Source organism: Oryx dammah, unplaced genomic scaffold (genome assembly GCF_014754425.2).
Source record: "Oryx dammah isolate SB20612 unplaced genomic scaffold, SCBI_Odam_1.1 HiC_scaffold_20, whole genome shotgun sequence".
NCBI lineage: Eukaryota > Metazoa > Chordata > Mammalia > Artiodactyla > Bovidae > Oryx > Oryx dammah.
In genome coordinates, this window is record NW_024070204.1 from 50,383,934 (window position 1) to 50,399,305 (window position 15,372).

At 38.4% G+C, this 15,372-nt stretch overlaps 1 non-coding gene across 1 annotated transcript; it reads right to left on the reverse strand.

Moving 5' to 3' along the window:
* Nucleotides 1-1,359: 1,359 nt before the first annotated feature.
* On the reverse strand, nucleotides 1,360-1,465 carry LOC120879731. The gene has a single exon (XR_005724876.1). It is a non-coding gene; the product is annotated as a U6 spliceosomal RNA (small nuclear RNA).
* Between the last annotated feature and the right edge of the window lie 13,907 nt (nucleotides 1,466-15,372).

Consider the following 15,372-nt stretch of genomic DNA (forward strand, 5'->3'; position numbering starts at 1 on the left):
GACTTTTCTCTCAATAACGTTTTTTGGGTATATAAGTCAGTAATGTTTAGTATATTGACAAATTCTTAAATTTCTGAATCTATAACCTTTCCCCATCTGCGCACATTTCCTCATACTATTTTTTTAACAACTTTTATTGGAATATAGTTGCTTTACAATGTTATGTTAGTTTCTACTGTAGAGCAAAGTGAATCAGTCCTACGTATACATATATCCCCTTTTTTGCATGTCCTTCCCATTTAGGTCACCACAGAGCACTGAGTGGAGTTCCCCGTGATAAACAGTATGCTTTCATTGGTTGTCTGTTTATGCACAGTATCAATAGTGTATGTATGTCAATCCCAATCTAATTCGTCCCACTGCCCCCTTTCCCCCTTGGTATTCATGCATCGGTTCACATCTGTGTCTCTAGTTCTGCTTTGTAAATAAGACTATCTATACCATTTTTCTAGATTCCACATACAAGTAATTTACATATTTGTTTTTCTCACTCTGACTTACTTCACTCTGTATGACAGTCTCCAAATCTTTCCATGTCTGCAAATGGCACAACTTCATTCCTTGTATGGCTGAGTAATATTCCATTGTCTGTATGTAACATATCTTCTTTATCCATTCCTCTACTGATGGATATTTAAGTTTTTCCCATGTCCTGACTATTGTAAACAGCGCTGCAATGAACATTAGGATGCATGTGTCTTTTTGAATTATGGCTTTCTCTGGGTATAGGTCCAGTAGTGGATTGCTGGGTCATATGGTAGCTCTGTTTTTAGTTTTTTAAAGAACCTCCATACTGTTTTCCATAGTCACTATATCAATTTACATTCCCAAAACTGTAAGAGGGTTCCCTTTTCTCCACATTTTCTCCAGAATTTGTTGTTTGTGGGTTTTTTTGATGATGGTCATTCTGACCAGTGTGAGATGATGCCTCATTTTAGTTTTGATTTGCATTTTTCTAATAATTAGTGACGTTGAGTGTATTTTCATGTGTTTGTTGGCTATCTGTATGTCTTCTTTAGAGAAATGTCTATTTAGGTCTTCCACTCATTTTTTTATTGAGTTGTTTGTTTTATTGGTATTAAGCTACATGAGCTGTTTGTATATTTTGAAGATTAATCCTTTGTCAGTTGCTATATTTGCAAATATTTTCTCCCATTCTTTTGAGGGTTGTCTTTTCATCTTGTTGATGGTTTCCTTTGCTATACAAAAGCTTTTTAGTTTAATTAGGCCTCATTTGTTTATTTTTTGCTTTTATTTCATTTTTCTAGGAGGTGGGTCAAAAAGGTCTTGCTGTGATTTATGTCAAAGAGTGTTCTGCCTATGTTTTCCTTTAAGAGTTTTATAATGTCTGGACCTTCAAAAAGTATGGAATGCTTCATGAATCTGAGTGTCATCCTTCACAGGGGCCATGCTAATCTTCTTTGTATGGTTCCAGTTTTAGTATATGCCCTGCTGAAGTGAGTACTCACTAAGGTTTTGATTATATGAACTAAGCCAGTGGCTCAGTGGTGAAGAATCCACTTGCCAATGCCAGAGTCGTGGAAGACACAGGTTCCATCCTTGGGTTGGGAAGATCCTCTAGAAGAGGAAATGACAACCCACTCCAGTATTCTTGCCTTGAAAATCTCATGGACTGAGGAGCCTAGAAGCCTACAGTTCAAGGGATCACAAAGAGTTGGACACAGTTTAGCAACTGAGCACACACACACAAGCCAAGGACAAACATGTTCTCAGACTCCTTTTTGTAAACTATATAGAGGAATCTCAGATAGAAAGATCCTCAGGAAGCTGTTCAATATCCTGCTCCCTGACCCTAAATTGCAGCTTTGGATAGTCCCAACTCCCACAGTTTAGAAGGAAATCTTGTGCTCTCCTAGGAGGAGAGTATATAAATGAACATGACAAAGATGATACTCCTATATTTTGGAAGAAGTCAAAGAAATATTTTTTTCTTTCTTATTTATGATTTTGAAAATTGTGGCCTGTGTGAGCCAGAACAGGACCTCGTCCTGTCCCTTCATCACTTTCACCTTTTCTCTTTGGAAATGTGAGATGCATGTCCAATGCCCAGAAAACCTGAAAAGAACCAGTTTCAAATGTTTCTTCCCCCGCACCTAGTTTGATTTTCAATTTAGCTTTAAACTTTGGAAACGAATCTATCTTTGGAAGACATGGACTAAGCAGAAGAGCTTTGAAGAACTCTTAAGCTCAACAGCATAAAGCTATGAGCAGAATGTTATTGTTAATATCAATTATTACAGCTTGCATGGTAAACAAGTTTGATAATGAGTTCCTCCAGACAAGAGTCAAAGCCAAAATAACAGACATTTTGGAAAATTTTCAAGCCCGCATAGTGGCCCTAATCTATAAAATTTATTAAAAAGTCTATCATGTCATTTAGAACCCACTACTAGTAACCTATTTTGCACAAATATTTTCCCAGGTGGTGAGTGTATACCGATGCCTCTATTCATTGCCTTGACCTTGACTCTTGACCTTGAATCTTAATTCACTTCCTTTGGGGGCAAGGGCAAATTCTCATTCTAATGGTGATAGCTCAAATATACAGCTTACTTTTGTGGCACCTTTGTGCAAATTACAAAAGGCTGCTAACTCTGTGAGGACAAATCAAAGCAGAGCTGAGGGTGTCATATCAACCATCACTGTTGCCAATGGCTCTGCAAGCAGCGTGCAAACACAGTATGTTATGTGTGGCTTTTGTTAGAGAGACAGAAAATTTGCTGAGCCTGAACCCTTCATCATTGGATCAAGCTTTTAAAATCATTCATCACAATTTTTGTGTTTTCTGAGTTTTAGGGCCCTGAAGCAAAGCATCTATTCTCCTGCTTAAGTTACTAGTCCTAGAATCTCTCCAGGCTCCCCACTCTGTTTCCTCCCACTGTCATCACTGAGATTGGGCCTCCTATGCTGGTCAGCTTTTTTGCACCTCAAGATCCACCCTCCACCCTTCTCTGGCCTGTCCTGGGCTCCTAAGGTCTGACATTCACTGATTGTGACACTCAGATCCCTTTGTCCTCTGGCTGGGTTTGACCAGTGTTGATGAGAAGTTCAGTTCAGTTCAGTTTAGTCGCTCAATCATGTCTGACTCTTTGCGACCGCATGGACTGCAGCACGCCAAGCCTCCCTGTTGATGAGAAGGCTGCAGGCAAAAGAGAGATAAAGCTATTGATTCCCAAGCTCAAGCCCCACCCCCACTCCACTTCCCATGCTTGGTAGGCTCCTGGCACTGCCTTAGGATCTCACAGTTTGAACTCTGAGGCCGGCCCACCTCCAGCCACACCTCCAGCTCTACAGCTCTCTTGGGTTCCACAAACCCTGCTCCCTCACAGTGTTCCACTGTTGCCAGTTCTGAGAGCTTTGCCATCTGTTGCTTTTTCCCCTAACGTAGCCCACACCCTGCAAAGGTTAGAGTCCACTCACAACAATCTCTGCAGTGGGCCCTGTAGAGTGCATGCTCTCTGCCACTTCTGTCACCAGGAACTGTCACATTAACCTCACTCTTCACTGGTGCTGCTCATCCTTCTTTCTCTTCTAAATGTCCCTGTCCTGGTCTCCCTCTTTGACCTCTTCATATTGCCAGCAGAGAGATCTGATCAAGTCACTCTTCTCAAACCAGACAGCACCCCGCCCTGCATACAAACCACTACATTGCACCTCTACCTGCAACCCTTATCTCTGAGCAGCAGCCGCACCCAACCGCTTATAGAACCAACACTCACTGCTCCCCTCACCTCCACTTCTGCACTTCAGCTGCTCCTTCTACCTCAGAACCTCTTTATCTCAGTCACCCTCCCTAGTGAATGCCTACTAAATATTTGGTAACAAAGTCAGGTGTTATTTTTTCCATAGCTTTCTTGAATTCTCAGCTTCTCCCTTTTTCTTACTTTCTTGCCCATCCCACCTTACTGCCCATATCTTGAGAGATTGTGATAATTCTATCCAAACACCTATAAGATTTTATTATATTTATTTGTTCACTTGTCATTTTTTTCTCCTATTAGCCCCTTGAACAGTCAAGTCCCAAAATTCAGCCAGTGAAGGCAAAATGGAGGCATTTAGTACATTGAAAGTAAAGAAGAAAAAGAAGAAGAGGAGGAGGAAGAAAGCAGACTATGGAGAGGAATTGTCCTGTTCAGGTTGCAAAGTATCATATAAGGTTTTCATGTGTTGCGTGAAGGCAGGGTGAGTTGCATTTCTTACCTCTGAGTTTGGGGATGACCACTAGATCTGTGCAAAGATTTTGATAGTACTAAGGGATGAGTGCAAATATTCTTTTCTTATCATGAAATTTTAAAATGAAATATTCTAAAAGTGAAATAATGCTAGAGTTTAAAAAAAAAAACAAATTCAGGAGGAAATAAAGAAAGGACTGTTTATTTAACTTGAAAAAAATAAATAGGACAAGTTTCAGTTAAAAATCAGGGTATCTGCATTTAACTGCTTTATGGTGGCCAGCTTTTATTATTGCTGTATCAAAACGGAATTCAAGATGCATCAGGTAGGTATTTGCATTATTGAAAATATGCCATAGAATTTAGTTGAAAAAAATGAAAGTTTGAATTTAAAGATCACATTTTAAAAAGAAAACCCCGTTTACTCAACTATTATTTCCTGGGTGTATATTCTAGATGGTAGTTATCAACTGTGAGAAATAGTAAACAAAGTTCCAGTTCCTGCCATCATGGAGCTTCAGTTCAGTTCAGCTCAGTTCAGTCGCTCAGTTGTGTCCGACTCTTTGTGACCCCCAAATCGCAGCACGCCAGGCCTCCCTGTCCATCACCAACTCCCGGAGTTCACCCAGACTCACGTCCATCGAGTCCGTGATGCCATCCAGCCATCTCATCCTCTGTCGTCCCCTTCTTCTCCTGCCCCCAATCCCTCCCAGCATCAGAGTCTTTTCCAATGAGTCAACTCTTCCCATGAGGTGGCCAAAGTACTGGAGTTTCAGCTTTAGCATCATTCCTTCCAAAGAAATCCCAGGGCTGATCTCCTTCAGAATGGACTGGTTGGATCTCCTTGCAGTCCAAGGGACTCAGAGCCTAGTTAAAAAAAAAACAGACTTCAACCAAATGTTACTTAACATTTATATGTCTGTTATTTACTATATGCCAAGCACTCCTCTAAGAAATTTACAAAGTTTATTTTATTTAATACTCTTAAAAAATCCATACAAAAAATTTACTGTACCTCCTATATTTTCTTATATTATACAACTGAGGCAAAGGAGTTAAGAAAGGTTTCTGTGAGTCACACAGGAAGGAAGTAGCAGAACCAGGATTTAAAGCAAGGCAGTTTGGTCAAAGAATTTGTGCTTATAAATACCTTGTTATGTTTACCATCTATGCAGGTAATGACCAACTACAAAGAAAAAAATGTATTTTAGTGTTCATTACAAGTCTAAGTCAAAAGTATAGAATAAATTCATTCTTTTTCAAGATTCAAGACCTAATTAAAACTATGTCATCATCATATGTCCTCTCTGAGCTCTTATTTGAGCCATCTGTTGACACAACATTTTCTGATTGTCTGGTATATACTAAACACTGTACTGAATGGTAGGCTTCCCTGGTGGCTCAGATGGTTTAAAAAAAAAAAAAAATCTGCCTGCAATGTGGGAGACTTGGGTTCAGTCCCTGGGTTGGGAACATCCACTGAGGAGGGCGTGACAACCTACTCCAGTATTCTTGCCTGGAGAATCCGCATAGACAGAGGAGCTTAGCAGGCTACAGTCCATGGGGTTGTAAGAAGTCAGACAACACTGAGTGACTAAATACAGCATACTGGATAGTGGAAACACAGAGAAAAGACAGTTGTTACCTTAAAAATGTACAGGAATTTGGGAGTGAAGGAATAATGCTATACAACAGTCAACTGTTAACACTGCCAATGTATAACTGCTTCTTCTTAGGCTTTAAATTTCTTTTTCACTAGGACCCTGACTTGCTCTCAGTGGCTTTGCTGACAATATGGAGGAAATAAGAGAGTGGGAACAGACTGTTGCTGTAAAACATAATCATTCTGTCCTAGCATGTACACTACCAGTTAAAAAGGCAGAGAAGTGGGACATGAGCCCAGTGGGATGGGTCAGGAAGAGCTATGAAAAGCAGGTAAGGATTAAAATGGTCTTAAAAGAGTAAGTAAAATCACTTAAGGGGGAAGAGGGAAACCAAAATTGTTTTTGGATTTGGTCTAAACATACACCATCTGATCCGTTAGCCTACCTGGTAGATTCAGACATCATATTAATACTAAATGAAGATATAACCACGATTTTCATATATTATTCTTTGAGATTATCATTTTTGAGAGACTACTTCACCAGAGGAGATGTACAGTAGTGGTTGAAAGTTTTGATTTTAGATTCATATGGGTGAGGGTTTGACTCCCTCTCTCCTTTTTTTTTTTTTTTTTGGCTGTATGTCTAAAAATAAAGTTAATTTTGCTTTTTTGAGATTCTTATCTGTTCAAAATTAAATATAACAGTTGTACATGCTTTATAAGTGTTTCATGCCATAATGCAAGCAAAATATTTAGTGCATCTATAGGGTACTTGATAAATATGCTCATTTGGATATTTATCAAAGGTCAAAGTTTTCAAAGATCTTTAGTTACCACATGAATCTGTTTCATTAATGAAAGAATTAGAGTCTTAAGACCATGCTGCTAAATATTTAAAAAGCCCCATTCCCCCACTGGGTTTTTTTAAATATTTAATATGTTCTAATCATAAATATTTTTTTACCTTTCTGTTTGAACTTGACTATCTCCTCTTTGAGGCTTTTCCTTTTCTTTTGTGATAATGAGGCTTAGGTCCTAACTGTCAAGAAATAGTACCCCCATATCAGAATGTGATCTTGGCCAGTTTCTACAAACAAAGTAAAGCTCAGTTTCTGCCCTGATGCCTGTGGACCTTAAAGCTTACCCACACTAAATGAAATAATATTCATATAAATAAATATAACTCAAATCCAGAAAAAAAATTAGACTTGGTAAAATTCAAAGCACAACAAAGAAATTGTTGTTTTGAAGCATTTTAATATTTGGCCATGCTGTAAGTATATTAATGAATGTAATATCTTCATCTGGATCCTTTCTTCCATGATGATAATGAAGATGGTGTTCATTCAATCACTCGTACAAATTCTCATGATGATTTGTTAAGCTTGTTCTGAGGGTAGTAGCATTGAAGGCTGGCAAAGAAAATTTAGAATGTGTGTAAAACTCCAGCAGCTGAATAGAGGTTTATTTATTATCTCTATATTAATACACGCTTTATTAATTCAAGTTTCACTTTGCAGGTAAATGTATTTTAGCATATTAAATTAACAAGAGATATGAAAACAATTTTTCACATGTTTTTGTCTCCATCTCACACTTAGATCATAGTTCTAACTCCAGGTTATCAATTCTGATCTAAAAGACCTAAGAAAGGAAGATTTTTGCATTATTTTGGTCAGTCAATAAGCTAGTGCTCAGTTCAATAGCTGTATTTTTGGAAATTGAAAATACAATTGAAAGCCATTGAAATGGCTTTAAATCGCTTTACCTGCCCATCTTGCTTTCTAATGAGCCTTGTAATGACTTTCAATATTGCATGTTTTGCGTCAGTGTATTTTCATTCATTTCAAGTACAACCTTTCAATGTGTATCAGTACATGAAAATAAATGTATGATTTATTTGATATTCTTAATTTATAAAAGTTAAACATTTTGATTTATAAAATTATGATTAAAATAAATTTTTATTATAATGATAACTTGTGGGATTCACTCTCACAGCTATAGTACCTTTTAAAGTTGATAAAGACTTCTCTTCTTTAGTTGCCAATCATGGAAAGGGACAAAGTTGTGAAAATTTTCACAAATTTTGAAGAAGAGACTGTTAAATCATACATTGAAATAAGTTCAAAATTATGAGAAAAAAATTTTTAAATCTCCCTTGATTCCTCCTAGTATTCTGTCTTGATGAAATAACTAACAGGGGACTATAACTTACCATTTGAATCATAATGAAACTGCTCTTATTTCTTAAGATATTCTATCATTTTCTCTTTTTAAAGTAACAGTTAATTCTTATTACAAATTCAAGGTAAACTTCTTTGGGAAGTTTTAAATGAAAACAGAGGATATATTGTTTGGCTTGACTTCTAAATTAATGTCTCTGATCAAATGTCCCACAAACCAAGTGATCTCTTTCTGAGATGATGTAAGCTGTCATTTTGGGTGACAGTCACATGAATTCCATTTTCCATGTGAGAATGGGGTGCTAGACTCATAGTGTCCAGGCTGGGTCATCTAGAGAGGGAAATAATGTATTCAGAGTAATCAGGAAGCTGCCTCAAAAGATGCCAATGAAAGACGACATTAGTATGTAAAGGAACTGCTAGAAAATAGTGCCCAAAGTATTGAAATTACCACTGTGGGTTTCCCAGGCTGATGATGTCATTTTGCTATATCATTCACTGTCATCACGTTCTCTTTCAGTATGCCCTAGTGACTTTTATTATAATTAATTAATAAGGATATCTAGTATTAGGTTAAAATTTTCCTTCCTAGTCCTGTAGAAACACTTATTGTCAGAAAACTCAAGCTGTAAAGCATACCTTAAAAGTGGTACCCACTGAACACAGCAAGTTATTTCTCTACTTCCTTATGTACGAGTGGGTGGATTTACAAGCTGATTTCTGGGTTACGAAGTGTGAGCAGAAATGACATGTGCCATTTAGAGGTTAAAAAGTTTAACATACAGGTACACCCCTGCTGTCTCTTTCACCATTTGTCAAGAACAAAGACTAGGGTAAATCCACAAAGTGAAAGAAATCTGGGTTCCTGAATGGAACTTCTACCCAATAGGAAAAACAGAATTAGAAATTTTATCTTAAGCATCAGGGAAAATCATTGGAGGGTCTTATACAGGGAAATTCTGTAATCTTTTTGGTAGAGGGTGGATTGTAAGAAGAGGTGGCATCCAGTCTCCAAAAAGACCCCTAATGTTCCCCACCTCATTGAGTTCACACCTTTGTCTATTCCCTTCCTACATGGTTCCAGGATCGATCACTATGGCCAATGGAGTACAGCAGAAGTGACAGCCTACCATGTCCAAGATTTGGTACTAAAGACACTGTGGTTTCTATCTTGATGTCTCTGTCTCTCTCTAAGATTACTCATTCTGGGGGAAGCCAGGTGCTATGTTACATGTAGCTCTGTGGAGAGACTCACATGGTGAGGAGCAACCACATGAGTGAACTTGAAAGTTAGCTTAATGGCACCCCACTCCAGTACTCTTGCCTGGAAAATCGCATGGACGGAGAAGCCTGGTGGGCTGAAGTCCATGGGATCGCTAAGAGTCGGACATGACTGAACAACTTCACTTTCACTTTTCACTTTCATGCATTGGAGAAGGAAATAGCAACCCACTCCAGTGTTCTTGCCTGGAGAATCCCAGGGACAGGGGAGCCATGTGGGCTGCCGTCTATGGGGTTGCACAGAGTCAGACACGACTGAAGCGACTTAGCAGCAGCAGCAGCCCCAGAGAAGTTTTCAAATGAATGAACTGCTGGTGAACAGCGTGAGTGACCCTCAACCAAAATTACCTATCTAAACCTCTCCTGGATTCCTGACCCACATGGACTATGTGATTGATATAATAAATTTTGTCATCTTAAACTGCTTAGTTTCAGAGAATTTTGATACACAACAATAAAATAACTACTATAAGAGACCCATCACTTCATAGCAAATAGATGGGGAAACACTGGAAACAGTGGCTGACTTTATTTTGGGGGGCTCCAAAATCACTGCAGATGGTGATTGCAGCCATGAAATTAAAAGACACTTATTCCTTGGAAGGAAAGTTATGACCAACCTAGACAGCATCTATGCCAAAACCAATACAGAATTGTAAAGTAAAAATTAAAAATAAATAAATAAATTAAAAAAAAAAAAGCAGAGACATTACTTTGTCAACAAAGGTCTATCTAGTCAAGGCTATGGTTTTTCCAGTAGTCATGTATGGATGTGAGAGTTGGACTATAAAGAAAGCCGAGTGCCAAAGAATTGATGCTTTTGAACTGTGGTGTTGGAGAAGACTCTTGAGAGTCTCTTGGACTGCAAGGAGATCCAACGAATCCATCCTAAAGGAGATAAGTCCTGCGTGTTCATTGGAAGGACTGATGTTGAAGCTGAAACTCCATTATTTTGGCCACCTGATACGAAGAGCTGACTCATTTGAAAAGACCCTGATGCTGGGAAAGATTGAGGACAGGAGGAGAAGCAGACGACAGAGGATGAGATGGTAGGATGGCATCACCAACTCAATGGACATGGGTTTGGGTGAACTCCAGGAGTTGGTGATGGACAGGAAGGCCTGGCATGCTGCGGTTCATGGGGTCGCAAAGAGTCTGGCACAACTGAGTGACTGAACTGATAAGAGATAAGAATATAAGCAGAATGAGTAGACATGAGCCTACTGCAGTGATCCAGGAAAGAAATGGCTGTGATATTAACAGATATGGGGATAAAGAAGAAGATTGTGTATTTTGAGGGAGATAGTGGGGAGGACCTGACCCAATACAGTGAAAGAACCTGGAAAATAATCCTCTCAGTGCAAGATATTGATATGATCTGAGTGTTGAGAAAGTAGACTGAGGATTCCCTGAAGCTATAGTAGTAAATTTTGTGATACCATGATTGCACTTTTATGCTTCCCCCAAAATCCACATGTTTTGGGAAGCTATTTGGAGAGGGGGCCTTTGGGAGGCAATTAGATCATAATGATGGAGTCTTCATGATGGGATCAGTGCTCTCCTGACAAGAGACATAAGAGAGTTTGCTAATCGTCTCTCTCTCTTTTCTATATGAGGACATGGCAAGAAGAGTTCCATCTGAAAGCCAGGAAGGGGGCTCTCACTAGAAACCAAATTGGTGACCACCTTGATCTTGGATTTCCCAGCCTCCAACACACAGAGATGTAAATTTCTATTGTTTAAGCTACACAGTCTATGATACTTTTATTATAGCAAGCAAAACTGACAAAGAGAGAAGGTGTTTCCCCTGTCTCTTTCACTGAGTAGGTTATTCTTGGAGCAATTTGTCTAATTCTGGATGATATACTTGCAAGGAGCAATTGAAAAACAAGACTTATGTGGTAGATGTTCAAAAATGGTAGAGTAAGGGATGGTAGAATGGAAGCATGACAGTGAGAAATCAAGTTTGGGGAAAAGAACACTAAGATTGAACATGATGGCTGTATAAAAATATTTGGAGAAAAATCCAGTCTTCACCAATTCTATTTATCTGAAACCTTGGAAATTTTACTGAACTTAGAGTCTTAATTATAACTTCTTTCCAACTACTGTCTCTTCAATATGAAAAGAGTTAGTGAGAAAATCCTGTCCCCAAGAAGAAGCCAGAATCAATTCACCAAATTGATGTTTGTACAATATCCACAAGACACAAAGAATTATAACTTGAGAGATTAAAAGTGTATTAGAGCATTATACATTTTGCTTTAAGGAATACTGGCAATTAAAAATATTGCCACTATTGATATTTTGTTCTAACATTATGATCTCATTTTTCATATCCTTCAGTAAGAAATTATGGCAAATTTTCTCTCAATTCTAGAAATTAAAAAAAAAATTTTTTTCTCAGTAGACAAGGGTTTGTTGTTTTCTTTTATACCAGTGTAGCCTTTTCTGCTCCAGAAAGCAAGGATTCATTAATATAGCTCCCAGGAGGATGACAGGCAACTTATAGCTTGGTGATGAGAAGGCTCACATAGAAATAAGAAGAAAAGAGTTGAATAAATTGCATTGAGAGTGAACTGAGTAAGAAAATGCTGGAAATATTACCTAAATAGATACACAAGTATACTTTTAAACAAACCCATGAAATTCACTTAACGAATGTTAATTTAGCCACTACAATGTATCAACCACTTTACCAGGTACAGGAATCCAGTGGTGGACAAATCTTATTTATTGCTATAATAAAGCATTCAGTGTACAGTCCGTACAGAGAAGTGAAAGAGTCAGATAATTACATGAACAATCATATAAATAGAAGTAAAACAGATATAAAATTACAACTTTGCCTAATGATGTATTAGTGATCTCCAAACTTTTTGGCAATGGGAACCTATTTTGTGACGATCAATTTTTCCATGGACCAAGGGTGGAGTGTCGTTTGGGGATGATTCAAGTACATTACATTTATTGTGCACTTTACTTCTAACACTACTGCTTATCTAATAGGATCAATAGGAGGATTGATAGTACCTAATAGTATCTAATGGGATCAATAGTACCTAATAGGAGGTACTGGTTGGAAGCCAGGATGCTGGGGACCTCTGCTCTAGATGATATAATGGACAGATATAAGGTATCATGAGTCTAAAACAGGAAGATTAGATTTTATAAGGGAGATTAGGAAAGGTTTACCTGGAGAAGTGTTGATTAAGGTAAGATCTGAAGAAAGAGGAAGAGTTAACTAGATGGAAGATGGTAGAAGTTGAGGGCATATCAGAAAAATGGAATGGCTTGTGCAAGGGCCCAGTGGCGGAAAGAAAGTCGAAAAAATATGAAACATTGACCTGAAGCCAGAAGGCTTGGACCCAGCAGAGAAGGGCAAGAGGGAGTAAGGGATGGCGAAGCAGCTCAGAGCTATGCCCTGGGGAGCCTTATGATTCATCTTAGGAAGCTTTGTTTGCAAGTTTGCAATGGGAAGCAGTTAAAGAGTTTTAAGTCTAGAGAGGGAAGAGGAAGGCAACATGATTAGCTTGCCTTTGGAGGGAAGTGTAAGTCTGACCACAAGGTAAAGAAGAGGTTGGACAGTGGGGGGCAGAACAGAGCAGAGCAGATCAATGACTGAGAGATGATTATAACATGCTATGGTATGCATGGAAAGACGTGGACGGATCTTTTTGGTAAAATATTGACAATTTGGTGAGTGAGAGAGGGAGGTGTCTATAATATTGTGAGCTTTTAGACCCACACAACTGTTTGGATAGGTGAAAGTAAGGGTTAATCACTGAGAAACGGAATACTGAAATAAGCTTAGGAATTAAGCCTAAAGATTGAAAGTTCGATTTTGGAAATGCTGAGTTTAATCTAGTTTGAGGCTTCCAAGATGACTTTAGGAAGTGGAGCTCAGAAGAGAGATCAGAGCTAGAAATCACTACTGTGAGTTATCTGCAAAGATGTCAGAATTGAAGCAGGAGGGGAGAAGAGGAAACTGGGGCCTGTACCTTAAAGAATTCCAGCATTTAAAGAGAAACAATTCCAGTAAGGAAGATTGGAAGAAAGTAGCCAGGGAGATAGTGGAGAACCAGAATTGTGCTGGGTTTAGGAAGCCAAAGAGAAAGACCGTTTCCAGGATGGAGTTGTCATTGAGTCAACCACAAGTGAGAGATCAAATAAAAAGAGAACATGAAGAATAGACGGCTTCCCCTGTGGCTCAGTGATAGAGAATCTGCCTGCCATTGCAGGAGACACAAAAGACGTGGGTTCAATCCCCGGTCAGGAAGATCTCCTGAAGAAGGAAATGGCAACCCACTCCAGTACTCTTGCCTGGAAAATTCCATGGACAGAGGAGCCTGGTGGGCTACAGTCCATGGGGTCACAGAGTCAGACATGATTGAGCATACATGCACGCACATACACCAAAAGCAAGAACACAGCTGAGTACTGCAATGATCATCTCAGTCCTCACAATGAACTCCTGCATTTCTCTCATCTTATAGAGACAGAAAGTGAGATTATGAAAGGAAAGCTCCTGCTTCAGGATGAACAGAAAGGATTTTTCACCACTCTGAGCTAGTACCCATATTCCTCGCACACCAGATCATACTGCCCACACACAATTTTAAGGCTGCATGAGAGAATATGATGTCCCTTCAATCACCATATTTACCTGGCTCTGGAAACCTTAAGTTCTTTTATATGAGGGATTCATGTGCATTCTAAATTAGATTAAAGAATACATTTGGATGAACATGTAAACTATTGATTTTTTCCCCCTAGGAGCAGATTATAAAAGATAGATAAAACCTCACGAGACATCTGAGAGGGATAGGACATGAAATAAGGGAAGAAAAGAGTATCCAAAGGACTTAAGGATACCAAAGGTGTCTTCCTAATTTTGGCCACGAACTGAACACAGTTGAAGGCAGAGTCATTGGGTCATTGATGGAATATTCCTTCCACCTGGCACAACTAACAAGTTATTACTAATAGATTTATCCCCTCACACAGTCCCTGAAATAATTTTTCTCCATTTCAGAGGCAGCAACTTTTATCAGGAAATAATAAGGACCCTTGTATAAGCTGCCTTTGAAAGAGTGTAAGTTATCCAGATAGAATGACCCAGTGTATAATGCACTGATGAATTCTTAACTACATTGATTTTTGCCAAAGTCATGATAAAAAGTAAAATTAAAAGATCAGAATAAGTTCATGATCACAAAATGTCAGTTCTAGCTAGTGTCTTTCTCAGAATTTCCCAAAAAGAACCTCTATAAATAGTCATTCTCTACCCAGCAGAATTTGATTTGGAAATTAACAGCTGCCTCAGTGAAAAATTTTAGCCCCACAGGAAAAGAAAAAAGTTTATTAGGGAAGCAGCTGCTAATTGCACTACTGTATTTCTCAGATGTGTGGCTGCTTCTGAACTGCAATACACTGTTTGTTCCTGCATACAGCACAGTTATTCCAAAAGTAGAACACTGCATCCTTAAAGTGAGTTCAATGTAAGTCAGTAAAACTATAAGACCAGATACCTGATTCAATGACGTGTCTTCACTGCTCTCAGCTTATTCTATGAGTTAGTCTGAACTCAGTTGTTTCCTTTACTTTCATGCAGCTTTGCCTGCATATAGAATGAGATATGGATGCTGAAGGAGACCAGAGCACATCCTAAGCCATGACAGGTGTCTGGGAAGGCAACAGGTGGAAAGCCATCACAAAGACGCTATCCAACCTCAGTAGAGAATTCAACACTTGTTTCAAATGTTCTGGTTTTATTGAAACACTGTAAGTACTTTTAGAAGATATTAAATAGATCACTCAGTTTTTCTTTATTTGAATGATTCTTCCTTCTCTCTCTGTTCCTTAGATTCTAGAGTTTGATCCATTGTAGATTTCCATGAATATAAAACAATAAAGGACTAAAAAACAGAAATAGGATATGTTAATATATTCCCTTATTTAATAAATATGTATTGGGAATCTGTTATGTGACAGAAGTTGTTTTAAATTTCCAGAAGTCCATATCTAGTAAGAGATGTAATCCACATTCATGAATGGCTACAATATAAGGCCATATGTAAGAAGTTCCTCCAAATAATAGGTATAA